Consider the following 13,476-nt stretch of genomic DNA (forward strand, 5'->3'; position numbering starts at 1 on the left):
AGTAATCTTTGTTTATTATTTTTTTGTAAACTAATCGGCCAATTACAGCCTATTCAGACTAAAAGCATCTCTAATTTGTTTATTTAAAAATTAATAAAAGCCTTTCAGTTATAATTGAGGTTTATTTAAAAATTGCGTAAACTATAGACAAATAACTTATCGAGTATTAATAATCGGACTTGTTGGTGTCGGGTTAATGATATTTGACACGTTACACTCATTCCACTAGGCTTTAACACTTCTAGCAAAAAGTAAGCGGTTTATTTCATTTTCCTTAATAAGCGGTTATTTTTAACATTTTTTCCTGTATTCACACAGAGGAACTTGGGTAAGTGGGACCTGGATAAGTGAGAAACCTCCGTAACTGGAAGTCATGCCGTGGTCTCAACGCTTTGGCACTGAATTACCTCTGATAGTATAACGGAGCAAACTTCTATATTTGGGATTCGTTCTTTCGACTTTATCGACATAGCTACCTCTATAACTGAGACATCGAGTGATTTTTATTTGCATTAACCTCTGTAACTGAGATAACATCGTTTTGTTTTTTGTTTACTTACTTATTCTTATTCTACCCGCAAACTTAACTAATTTTGATCCTCAATGACCTTCAGTTTCGCTTTAACTTTATACGGATGTTTATTTGAAAAATGCCGAAACCAAGGCTCAAATCGCTATCAGTGCGCGAAAAATTGCCTCTGTTTATGAAAGTGGGACGACTCGCCTGTGTCGAATTTAATGAGTTAAAATCCACTCTTTGTAGAATTATTCAGAATAAACATAAAATTCAATCACACTGTTCTGAAGGACAAGTAAAACTAAAACGTAAACGTTTATCAGAATATTCTGAACAGTGTTTGCTAACATGGGTCAAACAACTTCGTAACAAACTGTTCTGGTAAGTGGATTGATAATTAAAGACAAGGCATAAGATTTCAAGCGAAGGCTTGGCTTTCGTAATTTTTGTATCAGCAGTAGTTGGTTAGAAGGTTTTAAAAAAAGGAACGGTATAATTTTCAAAGCAATTTGTGGGAAAAGTAACGCTGTTGATGTTAACAAATGCAGCCAATGGATTAAAGACCTGCCAGTTCTTCTGCGCAATTATTCTATTGATAATATTTTTAACGTAGGCCAAGCGGGTTTATTTTATGGTGTCTACCCGATAAACCTTAAAAGATGAGTCCTGCCATGGCGGAAAATTTAATAAAGAGCGCGTTACAGTAATTCTGGGTGCTAACATGGTAGGAACTGAAAAGCTGCCTATTCCATTAATCGAAAAATTAAAAACTCCAAGATGTTTAAAAGTATTTAAATTTGGCCTATTAAGCATGGATGACATCTTTTGATTCCTAATAAAGATTAAAACTCATTATTTAATACCTTATTTTATTTAATAATCACACCTCTGTAACTGAAATAACCTGTATTCTGACCTCTATTAATGGAACCCTCTGTAAATGAGACAGATATTACTTTATACTTGGAATAATTAAGTGAAATACCTCTATCATTGAAACAAATTTGCAGGTCCCTTGATGTCTCACTTAACCAGGTTCCACTGTATTATTGATATTCAGTTGTCGAGTCGAGTTGATAGTCAATGTTAAAATGTGATATTCAGTCACTATTTTTCAATAGTTTAATTCTGCGAGGTACAGTAAAAATTTTTCAAAACTATGCGCGCATTCGACCTGTACACCGCAATCTATATTCAGCGAGGCTAAACTTTTTCGTCGGTTTTTTCGTCGATGTTGTCTCAGGTGAAACTGCTAGAAAGCGAAGCATTTGAGGATGGATTTGGAATAGCAAGAAGAAGATGTATTCAATTTAAGGGATATTCTGTAGTAAAATTTAGTGTCAAATACATGAGAAAATTTGTTGTTGTCGGTGGTGAAAATGGAGGTACTTTTTATATTTTCTTTCATTTTGTTTCTTTTTTCTTAATTTTTCAAAATTTTTCTATGCATTATAAATCGTATGATTTATAAATAAAATAGTCCATTAAATAGTTTGGAGTTGCAAAAATCAAAGGACGGTTGGCTGATTTTGATGATTCTCGTGTCCATTGCTTTGTCTTAACCTTGCTAGTGCTACTGAAAATAAGGCAATAATGAAAATGGCGACCACCAGACGTAATATTGTGAAAAAGAAACAAATAACAAGTGGGATATCATTGTATAGCTATTAAATAGACAAATCGAGTTACGTAATAATCATTAAAATCGATTCACGCGTTTGGTCTCTAGAGCGCCACAAAGGACCAAACATACACTCATGGGCTGAAAATGAAAGTCGGCAAACTATGGTAAGTGAAGGGGTATCGTTGTATAGGTATTTGAAATCCCTAACTAAAAAGGGTAAAATAAAAAAAATGAAAAAATCCGACTGGGTTAAATATAAAATGAAAATAAAAACAAGTGAAAACAAACAATTGACTGAGTTAATTGTTGTTAATTGTTGTATATAATTAATATACAATTAATTCCCATATAATACATACTATATTTTCTTCATCTAAGAAGTTGAATGTATGGGTTATTCATTTTGCTAAATTAATTAAATGATTTGTAATTGTTTATTTTCAGATGGTTAAATAGAATGCGCACAATTTGCGTATAATTTGCGCTCTCATGGGTAAACAGAATATTTGAGACTGACTGAAATCCAAGATAATACTACTCTAGAGTCTAGACTGATTAAAATTAAATGGCTCCCATTCGACGCATTGAAGATTTATTGGCTCCTACTTTCCGAACGTTCGGGTAATTGGAGCGAAAGACACAATTCAGAATATTTATTAAATTTATCAGATAAGTACAACTTACGTTCGTAATAAATAAAAATTTAAATTATGAGTTAAACCCCACGCTTTCCTACTCACCAAGGCCTACAAAGACACTAGGTCCTTTGAAAAGTGCAAAATCACTGTAGCATGGTGCTACCATTGTGTACCCACGGTGTACCTACCCTCGTTATGGCCCTGACTTTGCATAATGATAAAAACCCTATCTGAAACATTTTGTACTGAAAAGTGAGCAGTCGGTATATAATGAATGCTACCCACATGTATGCAACAACATATGTTATACAGTTTAAATAATTCAGTTGTGAACTTTGTTTACACGTGTACGTGAAAAATAATTGAGTTTAGCTTTAGTTGCAATAAAATTTAATTATCTATTAATATTTAATGGCCACTTACCTATTAACTATAAATAGATATGTATAAATGTAGAACAAAGTAACTGCATTCAATCAACTTTTAATTGAAATCATCAATCCGAAAACTATTCAATTTATCAGAATAGTTAGTATGGTGATTTACCTGGAAAATCTGAAAGTGTAACGGCATTTTGAGATTTTAGAAAAGTCAAGGGATTTCTATATCGCTCAAAGCTTTACCAAAAGTAAATTATAGATTGTGTGTTGTTTGAAATTGATAATCGGTTTACTGTCTGAAACTGATAAGACAATGCTCAAGTTCTCTAGAACTTAATTCTGATGACCTGATTCTACATCTATATCTCGGAATGTATACAGTACAATATGTTCTATTATTGATATCAGAAAATTATACTAGTAAATTAAATTTTATCAAGACAAATGGAAAAGCTCTTTACAAAATTTAGAATCGTTTATATGAGACTCCCCTCTGTATTCTAAAGTGACACCTACTACGTTTAATGAGTTTGATTTGTCTGTGAATACACAAATCTTTCTATTTTTCCCATAGTCACATCTATCGAATTAAGCCTCAGATCGAAATTTGGTAAAGAGCTTTTACATTTGTCTTGATAAGATTAATTTACTGGTATAATTATCTGCTAATAATAATAGAACACCCTGTATATTCGACATAAATTTTAAGGTGTTTGTCTCTCTACAGTATTGTATAAAAGTTTTGGTTTATGTGCATGTATCGTGCATATAAACATACTTGTAGGGTAGGTAATCGGAAAAAAAAGACCCGGAAAAATAGATCGAAAATCTTATAGAGTATTGTTGCAATTGCGAGTGGGTTGAGTTTGTTGATTATAGAGATGTTAATTGGTTATGAAGTTTTAAGCCATTGCGTTCAAAAATGGAACTCTATTATAGAAATTTTTTTCGGTTTAATTTTTTTACTAAATCCGCTTATAGTAAAATAATGTGATATTTTTAGCTTTACAATACCACGCAACTATTTCTAATAATATTTGTATACAAAGTATAGTATATAATTTTGTTAATATAGATATCTCTCTTCAACCAAAAATACTCTAACTAAGTCGTTTCTGTTCAACAATAAAATTGATTAAATTTTTGTTATTATATCTCAATAAAGAAACGGTCAATAATTTTGTTTTTTTTAACTCGAAAAAATACATCAAGGATTAGTTAGTTTTTTTTCTAGAATTAAAAAACTTGTTGAAAAGACAATTTTTCCTTTGCTCTCTATGTTATCCAAATTTTAATTAAATTCATCTCGACTTAAAGACAGGCGGTCAATCGACTTTTATGATAATTGTATTATAATTATGATAAATGGCGTAGATCAGGTATGAGCAAACGTGGCTTGGAGAACTCCCTTAGACTTCTATAACTAACATACGAGTAAGACAGTGATAAAATAACCAGTGACAACCAAAAATGCGAGTAAGATAGAGATACAACATTTTTATTCTACCTATCTCATTACTATTAGAGAAACTGAGATAACTAGAGGAGTCGTATACCCGTCTCGCTTCCTCCTCTATGATCAATACGGACTTAGATAAAGAGACACACAATAAAGTTATAACAATGGTGACTTCGACTTAAAATAACTCGCCCATGTCTGGCGTAGATATAATTAGGGTCAAGTGGTGCTCTGTACCAGGTTCCCAAAATTTAGAGGGTCGTCTAAGCATTGAAAAGAAAGGAGCACTAAGCAGTCAGCTCCCGAAGATAGCAAACCTCGAGGCTACTCACAAGATTTTTTTATTTTTGATGATGTTAAATGAATATTAGCAATAACAGAACTCCTATTTTAAGACTTTTTAAGTTTTTTACCGTTATTTCTGTGGATAAAACATGTGTGAAATAGATTGCAGCACAAAAGTACATCTATAATATTATAAATAACTGATATAATTATATAATAATATACATTGTGGCTGCATAACCTAAGTTGGCTGCATATGGAAAACTTTTTTATTATAAGGTTTACGAAAAAAATTTATTTTTTATAAAAAGCGTTGCTTTCAATAATATTAACATCCAGCTATTCAATCTTGACATCGATGTATAGGGTGTCACAAATTGAAAAAGTTCGACAGGAATGCTAATGATCCTTGAGAAATGTAGACCATTAGGTACGAACAGATAATAACGAAAACGGTTCAAGAAGTCACTCTCGAGATATGTAGGAATCTATTTAAATAATTTTGTAAAAGAACAATTACATGTATAAAACACGAAGGTGGATATGATAAGGCAAAAACGAACTGTATTAATCTTTAGAACCTTTAGTAACCTGTATTACTCTTTAGAACTTCATTAAAGGATGTTCAAACATTGTTATAGAATTTTGATAAAATCATAAAATCTAATTTTATGCCCCGTTTTTTTGGCTTTTATAATGGTCTTTTTGGAATTTGTCCAAACATTAAACTGTTAATATCTGGAAAACGAAGAAGTTTACGAAAAAATCACAAAGCGCTTTTTTGACGTTAAATGACCCAAAGAATCTGGTGTAACTTTTATTTGGTTCAAAAAATTTAATTTAACTGTTTCTGTGGAGAGGGTATATCAAAATTGGACCAATAGGGTTTCTGGCAAATTCCAGAATATTAATCTATAAGCTTTTCTGAACAAGAATCAATTGACAAATTACGGTTCTCATATTTTGCACAATTCAGCCCCATCCAGCGCTTGCTCTAGGGGAGCGGAGGGTAATGCCGTACACCTAACTTTAAACGTGTATTTCTTCGAACCTACTTAATAGAATACAATGCTTTATGTATCAAGCCATCATAAATTTAGTCTAGTTTCATATAAATAATCTATTATTGACAGTGTCCAATATGACAGTGTCAAAATCAAATTATTCTAGAAAGTTATTTGTACGGAATTACCCGAGACTTGCGTCTAATTCCGTACATAATTTTAAGAACCTAAAAAGCCTGAAAAAAGGTATTTTTTCACAAATAAAAAAAATAATTTTAATTAACTGTGGGTAATCTTTTATTTATTCACAAGATATGCTTTTTTTTACTGTCTGGTAATGGAAAAATTCGGTGAGCTTAGAATCACTGCTTTTTCTGGAGACATGAGTTCTTGTGATATTTCTGATTCTAAATTTACTGCTTCTACTGGTGAAATGAGTTCATGTGATATCTCTGATTCTACATTTACTGCTGCTTCTGGAGAAATAATTTCATGCAATACTTCATTGCGGGTAATACCGTACAGTGTACGGAAATTCCCGAAACCGAATTCAAATTTCAAGAATGAGAATTTACCTAAAAAAAAATTCAATAAACGGATTATTTGATCAAAATCTTATTATCAAGATATTTATAGTCCGAAATATTATAATTTCATTATAAAATTTAATAAAAATAGGTACTTAAATCTTATTTTTTGATGTTTAAAAGTTGTAAAAACAAGCGCCAAATCACATAACATCTATTTATACCAAAATTATTACCCTTAATAACACAGTAAGTTAAGAGGCTACACTAACACTACTGCGCTAATGATTGACACCAAGCAAACGCACGCAGCTCAATTCCTTCAGGATAAACAGTGATGTACGGAATTAGCCGCTGTACGGTATTAGCCTCCGCTCCCCTACACGTAATAATTTAACCTTTTTATTTATTATTATTATTTTTTTGCAAAAAAGCAAAATGGAGGTAAAAATTTGGAGTGTTTGTTTTTTAATTATTGATTAAATTTAATAATTCGAGATTTTTAATTTTTTTTCTAGAATAAGAAACGCGTTAAAAAAAATTTTAATTTCTATATATCTTATATCAAAACGATATCGTTCTAGATTGTACTCACTGTATTAAATTATCTAATACGCTTGCTTGATAATTTTTGATTGTGGTAATATACATTTGATTTGATTTTTTTACGCAAGGTTGTGGAACAAGACAGTATGTTAATATTGTTGTTGGTCAGTTGATTTTATAATGGTAAGTATTTTGAATGGAAAATGAGGTGTAGGATGAAAGGTTTGTATATTATTTTCACTTTAAAAATATTAAGGGTTCCGTCGCCAAAAAAAGAAAGAAATTAATACAATTAATACAAAAACAAAACAAACAATAACAAATGTCGTAGAAAAGTGGTGAAAAAATAAAAAAACGGACAAACAAAAAAAAAACTCAAACTCAAATAATAACTTTTCGCAAACTTTTTGAAGACTAGCGTGTTTATCACGGCTCAAATACATAGGAGGATTCTCTTTAATGTTTGCCGCTGTGAGGGTTTTCGTGGCCGATTGAGTTCCACGAAAAAGACTTATGGATTTCGACATTTTTCTACTGAATTTATTAATCAAGGTCGTTTTTTCGAAAAGTGGTCGAGTAATATTTTAGAAATAATTTAGTAACACCTCGAAAGAATTTTTCAAAAATATTAATTAAAAAAAAAGTTACTAAAAAATTTCGTGAAAAAACCACTCTTTTTTCTTTTTAAAAGGAAGTTACACCGATTAAAATCATGAAAATATGTTTTAACGTTTTTTATGATTAGCTAAAAATAAAATAATAATATGGAAATGTCATATTATTTTTCTATTCAAGATAAATATTTTCCGATTTACTAGACATCTCTAATTTATTTTTTCTCGGATATATGATAATTTGAAATTAGATGCTGGTACTCGAATTGACTACTTTTATACAATTTTATTTATTATCTTGAAAATATTATTTTGAAGGAGCTACTAAATTGGAAATTGTTTTTAAGAAAATAATCTTTAAAGGTTTTAATTAATTTCCAACTTTTATCTTCATTGTAAACTGAAAAAATGTTAAAAAATTTGGCGTAAAATTGTTTGGCTTCGCGGAGCCCTTCTTATATATAAACTAAACAAGATTTGTTTTTCTTAAAAACAATTTTAAATTGATTAATAGCCAAAGAGGTTATATATAACATAGAGGCTTAAAAGCATAGGAAACGCAATAAGTGAAGAATTGACCGTTAAAAAAGCGCTTTATTAATATTTGTATAAACCATAGACATATGAGAATAGACTGATGAAGTGGGCGTGATCTGGCCAGACTCGATAAAAAGAGAACGATGCTCTGACGTACGTTTTGTTTCTTTTTATTTGCGTTTGTGCATTAACAGTCTTGGACAAGTGCTAACTATAAGTAGACAAGTGCGCCAGTAAGTAAGTCACGCCCAAAAAAAGAGACAAAACGTACGTCAGAGCATCGTTCTCTTTTTACCGAGTCTGGATTCTCACTTACACGATCGTCCGTTACTAGCGTGGTCTATTCTTATATGTCTATGGTATAAACACGTGTATGTCTGTACTCTGTACTACAGCAATACGCGTACTTTTTTTAGGTCTCTCTCTATAACGATCAACCGTTTGGATGCCACATTACGGTTCTATGTTGTTACTTCTGTGTTAATAACTCATTCAGAAAATCATTTTGAATGATTTTATAAAGAACTAGCCTTTTCCCACTGCTTTCAATTCATTTCTCTTAATTCAAAAAATGATTCCTTTAGTGAATTATTGATTCATTTAATTGAATCATTGATTCATTTAAAGATTCATTGATTCATTTATTTGGTTTATAGGACCACTTGCAATATATAGAAAATGTCAACTTTAAAGACAAATCCACCACATTTTATCTTTTAACACACTTCCACCCGCTTAGCCCGCCTTCTGAAGACCAACTTTACTTCTATCTCTTTCTTCCGAGGATCACCTGCCTTGGACAACAAGGTAGGCGGTTCTCGGTTACAGACATGTTTTATTCCGATATATGAGCTATATTTCATTAAAACTCATTCAGTAGTTTTCGAAAACGTCCAGCCAAACTACTACCTTTTTATATGTTTTTCCGATGTATAAGTTATTTTATTGTTAAATTTCATTCAAATAAATTCAGTAGTTTTTGCGTGAAAGCGTAAAAAACAAAGAAACGAAAGTTTTCGAAATCGTTCAGCTCAACTGCTATTTTTATAAATTATAGCCTATGTGTTTTTCTGATGTATGATCTATATTATTGAAAAGTATTATTAAAATCCATTAAATAGTTTTTGCTTGAGAGCTTAAGAAACAAACTGACTTTTGCATTTATAATATATAGGGAGAATATGGGTTAATTTGTGAATGGCTTATCGAAATGCATTTGAATACTATTACTTCAAGATTGTGTATGCACATACACCCATCTATTCGAACATTTTATTTAGATTCGAAAGGGCGTATATGCCATTAGTTTAGAAATAAAATTACATACACATACATACAAATTTTTTGCAGCGACAAAATTATATTATAACAAGTAAAAACAAACAATTGACTAAGTTAATTGTTGAAATAGCCTGTATAGTAAGGGTTGAATATCAGTGCTTACATTATTATACCATGCATATATGTAATATACATATAAGGTATACTAAATTTAGTCCCAAGTTTGTAACGCTTACAAATATTGATGCTATGAACAAAAGTTTGGTATAGGTGTTCATAAAATCCATTTCCGGTTGTCCGTCCGTCCGCCCGTCTGTCAACTCGATAACTCTAAAACGAAAAAAGATATCAAGCTGAAATTTTTACAGTGTACTCAGGACGTAAAAAGTGAGGCCAAGTTCGTAAATGAGCAACATAGTTCAATTGGGTCTTGACTTATGGGTCCGTAGGACCCATCTTGTAAACCGTTAGAGATAGAACAAAAGTTTAAATGTAAAATAATTAAATAAAAAAATTAACAACTTTTATTTGAAACATTTTTTCGTAAACATCAGTTTACCCGTGAGGGCTCAAATTAGGCGTAAATTGTATAATATGTATTATATAAATTGTATATGTATGTGCAATGTGATATAGTAATCAAGGCTATTTATGCATGGTATTTCAACAATTAACTCAATCAATTGTTTGTTTTCACTTGTTTTTCAATAAATTAAAATTGGGTCCCCATTAAAATTTATTTGGTTTCGAAAATTTTGGAAAGTATTATCTATTATTATTTTTTTTGTTTTTCGTGATTGTTTCACAAGACCACTATTTGAAACTATCTGCAAATTTTCAACTTTCTATCTTTTATTGTTTTGGAGAAATTGGACACCAAAGTTTTGTCCTAATTGCTTAAAAGTGACGTTTACGAAAAAATATTTCAAACCAAAGTTGTTTGTTTTTTTATAAGGAACATTTTGTATCTTTAAACTTGTGTTCTATCTCTTACGGTTTACAAGATGGGTCCTACGGACTCAAGACCCAATTGACCTTTGTTGCTCATTTACGTATTCGACCTTACTTTTTACATCCTGAGCTTGCTTAAAGAATTTCAGCTCGATTTCTCCTTTGAGTTATTGTGATGACGCACGGCCGGAAATGGACTAATTAGGTAATTTTATGAACATCTATACCAAAATTTTGTTCGTATCATCAATTTCTAAGCGTTACAAACTTGGGACTAAATTTAACCCTTGATATGTTTCATATTTACAGGGTATAACAAATCATTTGTTCTACTTATCAAGACCCAATTGAGCTATGTTGCTCATTTACGTATTTGACCTTACTTTTTACGTCCTGAGCATGCTATAAACAGACGGGCAGACGAACATCAGGAAATGGACTAATTAGATGATTTCATGAACACCTATACCAAAATTTAGTGCGAAGCATCAATATTTTTAGGCGTTACAAACTTGGTACTAAACTTAGTTTACCTTGATATATATTACACATATATAGGGTATAAAAATCGTAAATACGCTCCAAGATTAACTTTTTACCACATAGTAAATATTTTAGATGCTCCCATAAAAATATGCATTTTCTATTTTATTTTCATACCAGTTTATGCAATATTTATTACATTACTGTCATAACATTTGCTTAATAACATAAACTTTAAAAAATTCGAACGGACGTAAATCTCAAATAAATTATATAATATACCAAGAAGCATCCTGTAGGCTGTTTGTTATTGAAGGAAATTGTTGCATATGGTTAGGAAAATGAAATTTCCAATGCAGGTAAATTGAATCATTTAAATAGATACAATAATATAATATGATTTGTTTATACTTTATACTATGGGTCCGTAGTCAAATGGCAAACTCTTTTAGAAAAATTGTAACTTTGAAAGTCATTTTAAGTTTAGCGAAAAGAGACTTTGTGGTATTTTTTGTGATGTTACACTTTACTAAAACCTCTTTTTTTTTTGTTAATAAAAATTGGGTTCAATAAAAAATAACAATCAATTTTTGGATTTTATTTCAATTCTTTATCTTATATAATATTAAACTTCACGATAAGAAATTATTTTAGAAACTATGTATAATTATGGATGTTCTTCGAAAAGGACCAAAAAATTCTCGTTCTTAGGAAAATCTTTAAATCGTGTGTGGATTCTCAAATTCTCATGAATGCCCTATAAGCAGGTAAGTTTTTTAATAACTCTTACGCTGTTAAAGTTTGCGTTGAGGTGTTAAGAAGCTAATTTTCTTAAGAAAATTAGAGCAAGCAGCACTCTTTTTTCAATGAAATACATTTTAAATAATGAATTGCATGCGTTGGTTTGCTATTTCTTCTACAAGTGATTTTCTCTAAATCTTTAGGTATCTTATAAATAAAATTCGAAACAGAAGTCTCAAGTATGATCATACATTCACTTTTTGAGAAACTACCTTAAACACAAGTTAATTAAAAGTGAATAAAATATACAAAACAATTCACAGATTACATACGTTATTTAGGCATAGTGTTCTATGTTCGTAACGTAGAAATGTTAAAATACAAAGGCCTATGTATAAATATATACAGTGGAACCTGATTAAGTGAGACATCAAGGGATCTACAAATTTGTATCACTTATAGAGGTTTTCCACTTATCCAGTATCTCAGATATCCAGGTATAAATAAATATCTCCCTCATTTACAGAGGGCACCATTTATAGAGGTCAGAATATAGGTTATTTCAGTTATGGAAGTGTGATTATATTACCTATTTTTATTATGCGGAAAGCTAAGATACCATTAAAAGTTACAATTAAGGCCCCGAGCGGACTTTCTGCAAGTCATACAAGCCGAGAAAATAAATTGCGAAAAACGAAATTTTTTCACGATAAAACCTTGTTTTCTCGTAAAATGTTGAACGAATTTGACTTGAGCTAGTCTCATATTTTTCATTTTTTCTAAGCTCTACAACCCTCTATTTTTTGTTTTTTATGAAAATGCTTTTTCCATTTTTTTTTTTTTTTGAAAAAATAGTGTTTTTCTTACCTTCCCGATTGTTTTAATTTTTTTCATAAATATGTTTTCTTCAAAACTACTGTTTTCTCTTAATTTAGTGCAATAAATGAATCTAGAATTTTTTGATTCTTACGAAAAAATTGAGAGAAGATATATTTCATATATTTATTCATATATTCATATATTCAGATATATATATTCATATATTTAATTAATAAACTCCTTTATGCACCTCCCCCTCTCTTTCGGGGGTCTGAAAAACTCTCAAAATGAAAAAGACCTTTTTTTTCCAAATTTTGACTTTTAATAACGTATAAGGGGCTTTTTGGAGTTGCTGGTCTCAAATTTTCAGTCAAAATGTTTAATTTGTACTCCTCCCCCTCTTTAGCCCACATAGGTAGACCCCCAAAATGAACAATAGATAGCTTTTTTTTTAAAATTTAAACCTTTTTAAGGAATGAAATGGAGTTTTTAAAGTCGCCGATCTCAAATTTTTGATTAAATTGATTCAATCTTCACCCCCTCCTGTTCTTAGCTTACATAAGTAGACCGCCGAAACAAAAAATATATTTTTTTTTTTGTAAATTTAACCAATTTTCATCCCCACCCCCAAAGAGGGGGTGGGGGTGAAAATTGAATCAATCGGATCATGAGTTCGAGATCAACAACTTTAAAAACTCCCTTAAAAAGCTTAAATTTAAAAAAAAAAATTGGTAGGTATTAGTTATTTTGGAGGTCTGCTTATGTGGGTTAAAAAACGGGGAGGGGTAGCAACTTAAATATTTTGACTGAAAATTCGTTATCAGCGGCCCTCAAAAACCCCTTATATGTCAATAAAAGTTTTAATTTGCAAAAAAATTGTTTTTTTCATTTTGAGTGTCTTTTAGACCCCCCAAGGGTAGGGGAAGGGGTATAGAGAACTTTATTCATAAAAATATCTTAAATTTCGGGTTACTTTAGCATTTTGACTCTTTAAAAAATATATCTGATTTATTTTCCTCTTCATTCCGCTTCAAATCATATAGACTTTTTTTTAGGAAAATTTTCTGAAG

The sequence above is a fragment of the Chrysoperla carnea genome, chromosome X, assembly GCF_905475395.1.
Source record: "Chrysoperla carnea chromosome X, inChrCarn1.1, whole genome shotgun sequence".
NCBI lineage: Eukaryota > Metazoa > Arthropoda > Insecta > Neuroptera > Chrysopidae > Chrysoperla > Chrysoperla carnea.